Source organism: Triturus cristatus, chromosome 4_1, assembly GCF_964204655.1.
Source record: "Triturus cristatus chromosome 4_1, aTriCri1.1, whole genome shotgun sequence".
Lineage (NCBI taxonomy): Eukaryota > Metazoa > Chordata > Amphibia > Caudata > Salamandridae > Triturus > Triturus cristatus.
The window spans coordinates 1,004,164,129-1,004,179,471 of NC_140585.1; the positions used below are offsets into that span (position 1 = coordinate 1,004,164,129).

Below are 15,343 nucleotides of genomic sequence, written 5' to 3' on the forward strand. Positions count from 1 at the left end.
ACTTGCTGTCCTGATTAAAGCAAAAGTGTCAGGTGTGTTGTTTACTATAGTGCAATAAATCAGGCATATTGTTTTATGCCTTATCCTACCAGTTAGCACATGGGCCTCTGAGGTATCGAACTCATAGAGCTCATCCAAGCCCTTGAAATGTGGGACTAGGGCATGGAGTATCCGAAGGGAGTGAAAAACTGCTGGTTATGTTGCTCTGTCTGCAACCCTGTTGAAGTCTCCTGTCACCACCATGCAGCCCACGGGAAGCTGTGAAAGCTGACAGCTGAGTCAGTGAGCACAGCCATAAACCAAGTGATAGCTACATAGTGTATCGCTTCATGTTTGTGTATGGACCTTATTATGCGCACGGTGGTGCGAGAGGGGGACCACTCGCTCCCGCATCACTAAACCCGTGTTTGAACTGCCTGCCAGATTTGGAGTTTTCTTCTGTCTGGAGGGTGGTTCTTTGGCGTTCCCATGGTTGTGCCTGCAATGGGAACCTCAAAATCAGTACCTGCACGGCATGCACTGCTCCAGTCTATGCCATGCAGGTACTGGGGTGCATGCACACAGGGGGCACAACATGGGACCTGACTGCGAGGTTTGACAATGACGCATCGACCCAACTGTGTGTATCAGAACCAATGCATTGCCTTCACTGCGTGGAGATAATCAATGCAGTTCATTGCTTGCAACCAGGAAAGCTACTTTGTTCACTAGAGCCTGTGTTGGTCCTGTAGCCAGCCTGCATTTCCATGAGGTCAGCCTGAACTTTGACTTCATCCCGTCCAGCGCGACCTAAAGTAAAATTTTTAGCACCACTTGCTTTTAAGCATTTTACTGCATTTATTCCTTAAAAATTCAATATTACAACTTTTATACTTTGGAGTTTTGTCATTTTGGTCTTGTTTTGTTCACAATGTAATCTATTTTTCTAAATCAGTGTGGAGTATTTTTGTGGTCTATTCATTGCGTTACTGTCTGTGTGTGTATGTGTGTTTGTGTGTTGCACAAATACTTCACACATCGCCCCTTTAGATAGGCCCGACTGCTCTGTACCAAGCTACCAGAGGATGAGCACAGGTTATCTTTTAGTGTGTATCTAGCTCACCCTGACTAGGGTGATGGTTTCTGCCTGGCCTGTGTGCATACCTTGGCCAACCAGGAATCCCATTTCTAGCAGGTGCTTTCCTCAAAAATGTATGAGCCAAAGTGTTATAGTGATAAGATTCGAAAAAGCATTTAAAAATACAGTCTATATTAAAGACTGACTCAAAAAGGGAGTTTGAGGCCACTTAATATGGAAACCATGAAGGTTTATTAAAATATTAAAGTTCTTTACAGATGACAAAAATATTGACTCAGATTTAAATAATTAGTCATAAGACATAGAAATCAATTGTCACTAAGGCACTTTAGCATTTGCAGTAGATGCACCAATGAGCAAAATCTGAAAATAATAGCCTAATTGCAAAATATGTAGTAAATCGATATAGAAATGTGCAGCATCCTTATTAAGACCCAAAACGATCTGGCTCACCCATAAATTCTGGAACTTTTATAACTAATTTCACTATAAAAAGCAAAATAAATCGAAATTACACTGTCAGTATGAGGTGATTAAATGGATCAAAACTGGAGCCAATTAGAGTTCAATTTATAAAATGTCATATAATACCACAATGCTATCCCTATCCCACAAATGCAGTCGCAGCCAGCATGATTCGTTGGGGGTCGCGGGGGAGAAGGTTGCAAGGGGAAGTTCATTTTTTTTAAACCTACCTTCGCCTCCGGTCCCACATCACATCTCCTCTCTCCTCTCCACACAGGAAGCAGGCAGCCTCCCTCCCCTCCCCTAAGCCAATCACAATGCTGCAATGGCAGCGTTGTGATTGGCTGGGATGCAGACCCCACAGGTGTCTATGGGGAGGCCATTTTCTCTAGGTAGGCTACATAAAGAAATGCAGACTGGTTTGTTCAGCCCTGTGTCCGATCAAACAGTCAGCACCGACAACAATGGGCTAGCCACTCCTCCCCTGCCTGGAGCAGGACTGGCAACCAAACCCTGCCTTCTGCTTTCTCGCAGTGCGAGAAGCAGAATCATAAAATTGTATTCATAACACCATTTTATGATTCTGCTTCTCGCACTGCGAGAAAGCAGTGGGGCGACGCTCCTCCACCCACGTGGTGGAGCCACCCCTGCACAAATTAACTATGCCCCTTCTGACCCAATGTGAAAAGAGATGTCAGAACAAATATGGTTTAATAGACAATGAAAAGGCTTATGAGTGAATGAACTACAGTGTGCGAGCAGGAACAGTCTTGAAGGGAGCTTTTAGACCCTGTCTTCATAATATATAGGCTTAAAAACAGCTTGTTCTACCCCTGAAAACTGTAGTTTTTACAGGGACCATTCCACCTACTTGGAATCATGATAGGGATTTTCCTTCTTCAGAAAGACTCAAAATAGTGGTGTTCTCTTATAATGTCACCTACAGCACTACTGCATAATTATAGGCCTTGACGCAGATTCCGCATAGACCATGCGTGGCTAAACTTATTAAACTATCTTTTCTATATCACCCACGTCTAGCGAAAGTCTAATTGCATTTATCCTTTTGATTTAGCTTGGACTTGCCACTGAGCTAAAGCCTCATCATAGAGACAATCACACCTCAGTCATTAGCACACATGAATTACTAATAAAGCAAATGACTTCCTTGAGCAGCATGACTTCTTTCATGGACTATAAGTGATGCATATCCTTTTGAATAGGCTTATTACTGTATAGAGCAGGAAAATTGCAGGGTACGATTCAGATCAGCCTAACCTTCAGGGTGCGGATAAACATATCCACATGATGCTTATATTGAAAGGATTTAAATTGTTTCAGAGGACTCAGTTCTTTCTAAGGAACACATATTTCTTAAATTTGAACAATAAACCGTCTCATTATTCTCATTGTAGGGCTTTGCCTGCAATATATTTTAGAGCTCTGCTATGCTAATATATCTAGAAAATTCCCAAAGTTGTGAGCTTTAAAAGTTGCAATTTAACAGAATGAGCAATGTAAAAACAATGTCATCAATTGGTATGTTTTTTACTTATTTCAAAAGTAAAGGTTTGTAATCCAATGTAGCACCAAACATAGATGCTAGTCATTGCAGCACTAGGAGTGTGTGGTAGTGGTTACTTTATCTCCACTTATGCCCAGGCCTCTTTTCTCCACCATGGCAGAGACTGACACATCGCCTTACCTGCTTTAGCAAGCATTGGCAAAGCCAATAAGACTAGGTTCTCAATGGCTGAACTATTGGCTTTGCCAATGCTTTTTGCAATGACATTTGTACACAGCTGTGACACTGCATGCACAGCCATTCAATGATGATTTTGAAAAAAGGCTTTTTTCATAAAGAAAACCTATTCCAAGATAGTTGTTGGTGTCACAGCGCATGCACACGTCGTGACAAGTGCATCGTGACCCACGTGACTTGATGTTGGCAGTCATTTTTAATGTATCAGCCTAACATGACAGACACCTATGTTAGACTGCAAAATTAAAATATATATACAAAAAAGATTTCAAAAAGGCAAGCAAAGAGTGGAACATTTTGCGAGGGGCCCAGCAGCGTTTTGCACCTGCCATGCCCTCTTAGAAAATATTTCTATAAATAAAATTCCCACAGGAAGTGGTTGGGAAGTTGGACAATCAGCCTGCATCAGGGAGCAGGGGGTGGGTATGAAAACAGAGCATGAACAGGGAATAGGGAGTGTAGAAAATAGACCTCAGCTAGGCCTACCAGTGCAAGGGGTTCGCCCTTCTCTGCACAGAGTCCTCAGACTATTAGAAAGAAGTTGGCACAGAATCTGAAATAGAAAATACATAGTTTATTAAACCTCAGGAGGTGGAACCACATTCACCCAGCACCCTGTGGTGCTGAATGAAGGTAGCACACAGAGTAGAAGAACCATGGGTCTTTTATACCCACACAGGGGCTCAGGAAAAGGACGATGCAAGCATACATGAGAAGAGTTACATACATAGATGGTCATACAGAAATGCACCGTAAATAGTATAGGAGGAGCTAGCAGTTGCTGACTCTGGTAGAAACAACCTGATAGTTACAGACTAAAAACAGATGCATGGACAGTTAGATATTCCTGCGCATGTGCAGGGTAGCAGAGTCTAAGTATAGCCAGTCCTTTAAACAGAGCACAAGGGAAGACAAAATGGCTGCCAGAAATACAAAATGGATTCCACAAAATGTACAGGATAGCCTGTAAATACCAGATGGATTCTGCTAACGCTAATTTAATCGCAGCCAATTTACGACAGACGACCCTTTTAGCGTTAGCTGAAGACATCTCCCATAATCCAGTAGGAAAAATGAAAAATATGCATATTAATTTTTAATAACATTTTTTTTTTCTTTTCATAGATTTCCTAATTCATTGCTAGGTGGGCATTTCTCATTCTAAATATTGTTAAGCGGGTATGTATGAGGTATAAACAGAAGTACAAAGGGAACAGAGAATTGGGTCATACAGATAGCAGGAGAGAGTAATTACTATTATCAGAAACAGAATTATTAGCTTTCTAGTCCTTAGCAAATCCTAGAACCATCCAGTAAAAACATTTTCAAGGTTCCCATGCATTTCAGTTACCATCAATTTCAATATCAAAGTATCCAACAGTACATATCTAATAAAAACATTTTCGCTAGACTTTTCCAGTGTTTCCTTTATGAGGGCTAGAGTATCTATCATTATACCCAATACAAACATTAAAGCAGTCAGACATATTATTTACAAAAATGATCCTGGATCCAGGGGACCAGGAGGACCATGAGAATTAGGACGAAGAGCTGCAAAGGGTTGCTCCTCCTCAAAAATGGGACGATCAATGGGGTACATTTTCAACAAAAAGAAAAAGAAGTCCTTGGGAAATTAAAGCCGCTGTACAACCAACCAGAGGGGAGTCTTCTCCCTGTGTCCGTTTGAGCCTCACAGGCAGGCTCTTGTTGTTCCCACGGTGGAGCTGCACAACTCGCAACTCAGGAATCATGGCCTAGTTTCAAGGGAAAAGTTTCTTCTTTCAGGATAGGGCAATCACCCACCAGGGCAAATGCGCTCAGCGATCCTGTCCAGTGTCTCAGGCAGTGCACCAGTTTTCTTCATTTCAATCTAACAGGCACCAGAGACACAGCACCTGTACCCTGAACTCAAGTCCTTCCCTAACTCCTGTATTGCTCTGCTGGCACACTGCTCTTTCGTTGGGGCCATGGATTGCATTCAGTGTGCCCAGGTATCTCCTTTACAGCCACTTTGGGACCAGGATTCAGAGGCCTGATGCTAGGATCTCTGAAGCAACCCTTGTTTCAAAGGGGGTTACCTCAAGCAAAAACCTTCTTCCCTTCCTGGTCGGTCTGTGACTCTCAGCTGGGCATCAAAAGCTTGATCCACGATTTCTCCTTTCTGATTTGTGACCCCGTCTTTCGCCCAAGATAGTAGCAGGGGTACGCTCATCACAATGCTTCCGGCCTTCTACCTTCACTGAGGTCCTGGTTGCCAGCAGTGCCTGTGCAGGTTACCTTCACTTTGACTTCAAGCTGGACTGGTGCTGACTCCTCAAGCTAGATCTGATGTACGCGCCCCTCTGGCAATGGTTGTAAAGCAGCAAATATCTATTGGTGGACAGAACAAAAGGTCTTTAGACAAGGCACAAAAATAATCTATCAACAGAGAGGATAGTCTCAGAATACTTCCTAGTCCAGGGACGCCCCATATATTAACAAGGCACCCTGGAACCACTTTCATATATGTGAGAGTAAATAAAACAACAGTCTGGACCTATTAGCAAGTATAAAAACTCTTTAGTGAACTGACAAGAGTAATACGTCACCCAATGCCAAGCAGTCAAGGAAGTCTGTGTTCATTTCTAAAGACCCTCAAGAAAAAGGAAATGTTATACACGTTTTACTCCTAAACATTGCATTATTTGTACAGGACTGCAGACACTTCTAAAATGATTTTTCTTAATTAAAGCACCTATATTGTATACTCAGGACCATGCTCTCATGTTATAGGAGCAACAGGAAAATCTAACACTGCTAATTTAACAGGGATTCCTATTACATACAGAACTAAAAACTTCAACATAATGGGTACATGTTCTCCAGCGGAACATCTTGTGACTAACAGACTCCTGTAAAACAATATTTTCCTCAAAAATGTTTGCTAAGGATCACATAGACCTCTTCCCTGCATTCTACATTTTCACAATCCAAACTATGCAACATTAGTTCTAGTAAGGACTGTCAGTTTATTTACACAGACTAGCTAATAAAACTAGCAATGCCCTTGCAAAACTGTATGTAGCATGAGAATAACAAACAATAGTGGTGTTGTCACCTGAGAATTTTCAAACAAAAACTACCCACAGCTAGTTCCCCTTAAAGATCAAATAAGGAAACAGCAACCTAGACTACTCATCCTCTCATAATTCCATCAGAGAGGATGGGTAGTAACATAGCAAAATATATTTATTCGTTTTATTAATGCTAATAATGTTTAAAACAGTATTACTGAATAGCCAATTTAATGTCTCATGGTTATTTCACAGACAGTTTAGACAGGCTCAAAAAAAGTAAGAAAAAGAGAGAGAACACATAAATTTGCCTACCCTTAATTTGTAGAGGAGCTAGCCTCCACTCCCCAGTTTTGACGGTAAGAAACCTGTACCAGGTTTCATTCTGTCAACACTATCAACCCTAATTTGTAGCAACTGGGCATAAACAAACTCTGAGGAGCGAAATAGCACATTTCAGCTAGCCAAAGAACATATTCCTTTAGCAAATGTACTAGTGCAACATGAGACCGCATGAAGTCAAACTGAATCCCATTGCTTCCTGAATTCAACCCTAAAAACATTTATACTATATATATATGGCAGAGCCATTGTCCTTTAAAGAGAGGTCACATATACTATGTGCATTGAGTGCACACAAAAACTTGCTTTTACCAAAAAAAAAAGGGTAAGCAAAAACCTCTTTCTTCCCCTGCCATTTCGTCTTTCAAATGTCGAAATGTCAAAGCAACGTTGTGCTGAGCCCTACAGGCTTCTAAATGTAGGACTTTGACCTATAACCTATGCAGCTGTTCCCCAGCAGGCATGCAAGGTTTTCATGTGGTGCTTCCAAGTCAAAGTGACCCTAAAGACCGAAGACAGAGCAGCAAAACCCACTCTGTGTGTCTACCAGCAATTTCAGAGGTAAGCTTAATAACTTCTGCCAATTTTTGTACATTGATATGTATAAGCAGTGTGCCAAGCGTTTGTCTAGCAGTATAGATGGTCTATGCTTACATATGTGCATTTACTGGGGCGTCAGGCAGTTTAAAAACTGATCTGACTGGAGAAAACTCACTTAAATAGTGAATTTTTACCCAATTTCGACTTTGATTTTCAGGGCACTTAAAAATTAACATCCTACAATGTTTTTGCATAATAGTCATCCCCAGAATGTCCTCTACATATCCCAGAGATGTGGCATCAAAAATGTATAATGTATACCCTTATAAAAATGAGTTTTGTACGCCTGGGTAAAGTGACATTTTCACATGTAATTGACCCCCTATTGCTGTATAGCACGGCTTAAATGCAATTTGGATGCTAGGAGGTCACAGTATCATTATTAGGCATTATAAATAGTAAAAAACGAATTTGTTTTAGCACCTATTTGAAATAACATTTTTTTTTTATATAATCAAAATATATTTTTTGTTAATAAATCTAATCATTTTGATGAGTCTACATATGAAAAGCGAGCTGCATCCCTTGCCTATTATATTGAAACACATTAATTCTTAGCCCTAAGCACAGAAGCTTATCTTGAAACATCTTAAGTCTGCGCCACTTTTAAATGAAGGACAGCCATTATTATTGAACATCAAAAACCACTCTTATCCTTATTTTAAAAAAAAGGCATTAAGAAAAAAAAATCCCTACTGTCAATCTGCAAAAATAATGAAACTACATTTCTAACTTTGGAAACAGCAGTCTGAAATGCAGAATTTTACTCCGTGTTTTTGACTTCAACTATTCTCTGTAGCCGGAGTCCGAAATAGAAATGGTCTTGTTGACACAGCTGTTGAACACGTAAAGGTGTCGAAATTCACACGCCTTGCAAGTCAACCCTTCAAGCCAACACAAATCTGTCGTGCTGTATAATGTGAATGCCTTTGAATACCCTATACAAAAGATAAATGCTGTGACATTTTGTATCTGAATTTAGTCTATTGTAAAACACACAATTTCGTTTTTCTCTTTACACAGGTCATCTTAATTTAAACTTTCTAAAGGTAAAACTCTTATCCGATAATCCATGTTAATTTTGCGCCACAATTTCCACTGAGAAAATTAATTCTCAATTGGAAAATCGTTTTTATATAGGCATATAGCCCTTAAAATTTCAAGCAAGAGCATCATTTTACTTTTTGTGTAGGATTAATGCAACAGTTTTAAAAAAAAAATAAAAACAGTTTTCTATGGAAAGTCTAACTGGTCTTTGCACAAAATAGGGCAGAGGAAGGCTCCTTGGGTTTCGTTCCTCAGCTGCCCTGTCTCATCAGAGAAGCTAAACCTCAGCGCAGAACCGGGCCACAGCGAGTGCTCCTACCCCCACCTTACAAGCTGCAAGGTCAAAATCTGCCTTGCACAGCCCTGAAGCTGTCAAAGACAAAAAGCCTTCCTAATGTTATCTAAACTGCAATAATTTGCCCTATGGAAACATTTATTTTAATATACAATTTCTTTTCAAGGGTCATAAATTTAGGTTCAATTCTCAGATTAGCTGGTTCAGCTTAAATTAGAACCTACAACCCTGTGGACCCAGCACATTGGCTCACTGAACCACCAAGAACACAAAGCTGCATAGGAACAATTTGCAAATTCGAAATACCCACAATTTTTCCAAGCTAAACTTTTAACGGGTCCCTAATTACTCTTCATTAATACTTTTGTACATTAAGGGTGTCATCAAATCACAGGGGTTGCTCTTTCTCTTGCTACACCCCTCTCAATTTCCTTTTGCGACTTATTGATGGTGATGAGACCAAATTAAATTTACTCCTTAACAATTTCACTTCTCAGAATTCTTTCACATATTCACAGTCATTCAATCACACGCTTTTTCCAGTGCTAGCAACATCCAAAACACAATTTACCACACCATAACATGTAAACACACATTTAACCCACAAATCAACACTTAAGACAGAAACAAAAGACAGCCCACAGACTGTACTTAAACCAAACCATTTGTAAATACTAGTTGCAAGTCATATTCACCAGATTTGGCTGGCAGAACACCAAAAAAAAACGCTCTGCATCTCATCACTTATGAATGTTACTAAGTGCACAGACCAGGATCCTTTTATGTACATATTTAGTTCCTCGGGGTACTAGTCACCACTTACAAGTATTTTTATTCCATAATGCGCTGTACATTATAGAAGAAAGACCATACTTAATATACATATCCCTATTAGGCGTCCCCTCCGAGGGGGGGCCAGTTGTGCTTCATCAAGTTTCATTTTGGTACCATTCCAAAGGCAACACATCTTTTGAAGTGTGCTAAAGACAGATATGCCAAAAAATAGTGCAGAATATGCAATATTATAATCAAAGTAGCACTTAAGGTACCTTTAGTACGATGTGCCGTTCAAATCAATTCAGTTAGAGAAAATTCTCCTCATTACCTGCCTATGTGAATTGCAAGTCACATATGTCAAAACAAACCAAGTTGGCCAACACAAAATATACCATACTCAAAGCCACAGTAAGCGTTACTAAACTACCTTACCAATCACAGGCATCAAAACCAACAGCAAGCGCCGCAGACACTTACCAATCACTTGGTGTTCAGATTCATCCTGCCAAGTTCTAAAATCGACCAAATGGTCACTGCATGGTGAATCAACAGAAGAGATCTCAGTCGAGGACCGGTGCCACCTGGATGGTCAGATCAGAAAGAAAGGAAAAGTCGCCGTGGATGCCAAGACTCTGGTCTTATCGGGCAGTGATCACGTCCAGAGCGAGATTCCAATCCTTCGTCGCGACCAATCCTTTGGGCATCCGAGTCACCGATGAGCCCCACGTTGAGGCGCCAATTGTAGAAAATAGACCTCAGCTAGGCCTACCAGTGCAAGGGGTTCGCCCTTCTCTGCACAGAGTCCTCAGACTATTAGAAAGAAGTTGGCACAGAATCTGAAATAGAAAATACATAGTTTATTAAACCTCAGGAGGTGGAACCACATTCACCCAGCACCCTGTGGTGCTGAATGAAGGTAGCACACAGAGTAGAAGAACCATGGGTCTTTTATACCCACACAGGGGCTCAGGAAAAGGACGATGCAAGCATACATGAGAAGAGTTACATACATAGATGGTCATACAGAAATGCACCGTAAATAGTATAGGAGGAGCTAGCAGTTGCTGACTCTGGTAGAAACAACCTGATAGTTACAGACTAAAAACAGATGCATGGACAGTTAGATATTCCTGCGCATGTGCAGGGTAGCAGAGTCTAAGTATAGCCAGTCCTTTAAACAGAGCACAAGGGAAGACAAAATGGCTGCCAGAAATACAAAATGGATTCCACAAAATGTACAGGATAGCCTGTAAATACCAGATGGATTCTGCTAACGCTAATTTAATCGCAGCCAATTTACGACAGGAGGACAGCTGAAAGGGGAATCAGCACAAAGAGGAAGGAGCAGTAAAACACATCAGTTCATACAGACAAAGAAATAGTGGTTCCCTGTACTCAAGAAAGATCAGTGGTATATACGTGAACTGATTAATACAGCGAAAAGTCATCAAATTAGAACATTAATGGGAGAGACCAAAATTAATTATTCATGAGCAAAGGGCTGACCAATCGCCAAACTATATGTATTTTGGAAATATTAGGCCTGACCAGCAGGCTGTAATTTGCAACCAAATTATAATTTTCCAAACTGACGGATGAACAAATAGGCTGGGTAGGAAAATTCTGAGAATAAAACAAACTCATTGATATTCTCTAGGAAAGTTGAAAAGTGCGACTCAATCCAATTGACGTCCACCACAGGAATTAGGTCTGTGACTGACTTTCAATAAATTAGTTTTTTTAAATGCAGCCCATTTTTCTTGAAGGAAACAGGACCATGTTTAAAAAAAGTTAACTTTTTTTTCAAAGTTTGTTTGAGAGTTCCCATTGGTCTCATGGACCACTGCCTACTGCCCAACAAACTTCATTTTCTGCGAATGAGGTACCACTGCAACTCAGTGTTTGGTAACTTTTCAAGGATGAATGACCACTATAAAACAACAATACATATGAATAGTAATTGCTTTTGGAAAGGACACCTTCAAATTGTCCCTTTCAAACAGCAATTTCTTATCCATTTCTAAACCCATTCACTAGTCGGAAAAAATTATCCGCTCCACTTTTACGGTTGAAAACTCTGAATTGGTGCATTTGTGACCCCCAAAATACTTTCTAGAGCCCCACATTATTTGCCAATTTTTTGCAAATATAACCGTTGTGTTCTGTGTTATGTCTTTATGATTTTTACCAAGAAATACTTTGCAGATCACAATTTCTCACATGTAATCCATCTCAATGAAGGATAAAAAATGTAATTCCTCGATCCACTCCCCATGTAGCTGCATAGTTCTCTCTTAAATCAAAACCTACCTCCAACTAAGATTCACCATATTCTGTACTTATTCTTCAACACAATTGAAATGATTGAAGACTTCTGAAGCCAAGGACAGACTATCACAAAAAAACACATTTCATTACGTTTTTCCATTTTCCCAAGCTATAAATAGAAGTTTCTTGATTGCTCTATTTAGACCTATTTCTACATATATATATATATTTGTTGGATCATGTCTTTATATGATATGTATATGCAATTAAATTACCCATGCAAACATACGTGTGCATACATTGATGCATGTTTGTGCATTGTATATTCTGGAATATCAGTGTTATTAGTTTCACACGGCTGATAGTGAAATAATTAATCTGCCACAGTAGCAGACCGACATCTCTGTTCAGTGCAAAATATAATTATTTACATACAAGCATTCAAGCGTTCTCTTAGGAATTCACATAGCTGTGAATAAGGAATGTTTTCTTTTGCAGCATTTGATAGGACAGCAGACATATTATTAGTTATCCTAAATGGTATCTGGGTTTTGAATAATTAATGTATTGTGTATCTTCATCAACATTATCTATCAATGTATCTATGCATCGTATATGTTTAAGTCAGACCCAATGAGAAGATGTACTTGGTGTAAACCTACTAAGAGTGCCAGTTGTGAATCCTTTGCATGATGCATGAAGCTGAGCTTCTAAATTAAAATGTCAACTTTAAAGGGAAAATCACTAATAACTTCCTTGAGTTCTTTCCTAAACCTTTTGAAACATTTATTGTGGATATGTTTTCAAATGTATTTACTTTTTTCAAACATTATATTAAAGGTTACTGATTACCTGAGGATGGGATGTGACTGCATCTGCGGCCTGTGAATAACAAGGGGATATTATAGATCCAATTGGAATCTCTGAATCAGAAATCTTCTCTTGCTTGGAATTGAGGTAAATCAATACAACTTATTTAGCCCTCCAGCAGCTGTGTTATCTAGTATTTCTTTCGTGTGAAAATTCCACTAATGTTAAATTGGATCAATGTTAACCAATCCCAGAGCAGTTGCAGCTGAGAGCCTACATCACTCGTTGGAGAAGAAATGTTGTTGGAGGGGATAATATGTGGGAATATTTCAGTGTAGTGCACGGGGTCCAGAGATGTGCTTCCATCATTTCATAGGGGAGACGTTGCCATGGATAAGCATATAAATGTAGCATAAGAAGTGTTGGATCGCTATGCAGTGTTTGTTACATTAGAGGTAAAGGAAGTACATGGGTTGTAGATAATGGGCTTGATGTACAAAGGTAAACGTAGACTTTTGGTCTAAACTTGGACCAAACGTATACGTTTACGACTTTGGGAATTCAGAAAGGGAATTTACTATCTTTATGTCCGTACTTCTGTCCTTGATCACATATTTCATTTGGCAGATGCATGAAAAGTGTCATTTGAACCTCTGTCCCAGGTTGTCCCCACCAACACCACATGTGGGGGCAGACTTGAAGGAGCTGGCTTCAGAAATAGAAGCTGCTAACACAATCATCTCTGCTTTACAGCAGTTCAGAACTAGCTTGCTTGCTCTAAGCTGCCCCCAGTTATGCCCTAGCCTTCCTCAAGTTAACGATCTAGGGGTATCACCAACATACATCTGATAAGCCACATGGTGTGCACATGTGACCTGAGCCAACTGTAGTATAAAAACATTAAGAGAGAGAAGAGAACGGTGCATAGAAAACCGCATGTGGGTATTGTAATTAATGGATCTATGTTTTTGTATTGAAAGCAAGGGGGTGAAAAAGTTTTAATATGAACTTTTAGCTTGAAATATTTTTATTGAAAAAGTACCATGTCAATTATTTAGTACCTTTCCTTGAAACCGCTTATTGAAAACATTTAATTTGAAATGCAGTTAAACATCCTAGAATAATATTTTGGAACTAGATCCTTTACTATTCTGTTTCATATACTACAACTCATTAGGAAAGGTGTCTATTACAGTTGCAGTTCATAGTGGTTTCCATTACACCATAATGTATAATGACAGTTTATATTATATTAATGTATTAGTACTGTGGTCGTTTTATTGTAGTGTTGATAGATAAATGACCATCCAAATCAAGTCGACGAACATTTGGGGCATAATTTTATCGCAGTTCATATGCATAGTACTGTTCACTATAAGTAACGTATAGTAAATATTACATTAGATTTATTAATATTGTGTTTATTCATATATATAGTTTCACAAGATGATTATTTGACCTCCATCATAAAGTGTCTGAGGAAAGCTGTCTCACAAAGATGTGGGGCATATTAGTAGTTCATAATCAATAAGTTCTAATTAAAAATTTGATTATGGACCTTGTTTAGGAATTGTTGGATAGGATTTAAATGTGCCTTAAATCCCATGTCACTTGCAATACATGGGCAGGATATCTGGCTCTTTTTTTTAAAGAGTATCCCATCAGCCAATATCTAAGTAATATCCTTAGTTATCAAGTTTGGGATAATTTTAATATAATTTTGCTAAAAAAGAGTTGTTTCTAAAAATACAGCCAAATTGCTATTTCACCAAATTATTTAAATTAGCTTAAGGCGGCAGATACCTTTTCCTGAAATTATTGATGATTACTCTTGCTTCTTTTGAACCAGATTGGAAAGTGTTCAGATCCACTTGTTCTGTGTACCTAGGAGACAGAGGCTACCCCATCTTTTACATTGCTTGCCTTCCTAAATACTATTCAAAGAGACTTTAGGGAAGTGACCTCTGGTCTTTACAAAACCTTTGTGCTTCCTCTTTTTTCACAGTCTCTTTTCCACACTCTTTGCAATAAATGGCAATCCCGCTTATCTATTTCATATACGGCTACTGAATGGGACCGGATATTGGAGGGATTGCATAAAGGAGTTTGTGAAGCAAGGCTTAAATTCTGCATATTTGAAATTCTCCATGACTGGCACTGGTCACCGATCAAATTACATAAAGCTGGACTACTCTCGCACACTAATTGCTGGAGATGTTCCACCTCTGGTTGTGACATAGCCCATATCATTTGCGAATGCCCACAAATCAGGTATTTTTGGACCTTCGTTGGCAAAACTCTGAATTCCACAATGTCATTATCTTTACCACTTACATCTGCCACCATCCTTTTACATGATTTACGCCATTCTCCAAAACTTTCTAAGACACAAATTTGTCTCCTTCATACTGCACTAGCTACAGCCAAAATGTACATTTTGCGCCATTGGAAGTCTTCATCTCCACCTTCTCAGGAAGAATGGTTGGTGGCAATGATGCAGACGGCCTTACATGAGCACACAATCTACAACCTCCAGGACCAAGTTGACATTTTTCTTCAAACTTGGTCTCCTTTTCTGGAAACTAAAATCGACGATGCTTCCAATGCCACTCTCTCCTCTAATGCAAATAATCGAATCACTTAATTAATTATTTCATATCCTTTTCCTCTACTATTTCATTTTCTTACCCCTTGTCTTCCTTCCCCCCTTCCTTACTCTGGCTCTATTTATGTATTTTATTTATTTATTCTTTATTTTCATTCACTCTCACTGTTTTGCTTTAACTTCCTTATCTTATTTTCTTTTCCTTTCACTTTTCATATCAACATTTCACTTTTCTTTAAAC

General features: G+C 39.3%; 1 protein-coding gene across 4 annotated transcripts in view; it reads left to right on the plus strand.

Moving 5' to 3' along the window:
• The window catches only part of MGAT4C (MGAT4 family member C), a 1,156,917-nt gene that overhangs the window by 307,574 nt on the left and 834,000 nt on the right, over positions 1-15,343 (plus strand). For all 4 annotated transcript variants that reach the window (XM_085653923.1, XM_085653921.1, XM_085653924.1 and 1 more), the window contains exon 2: positions 12,528-12,644. The gene's annotated coding sequence lies outside the window, so the exon portion shown is untranslated. The remainder of the gene's footprint in view (positions 1-12,527; positions 12,645-15,343) is intronic.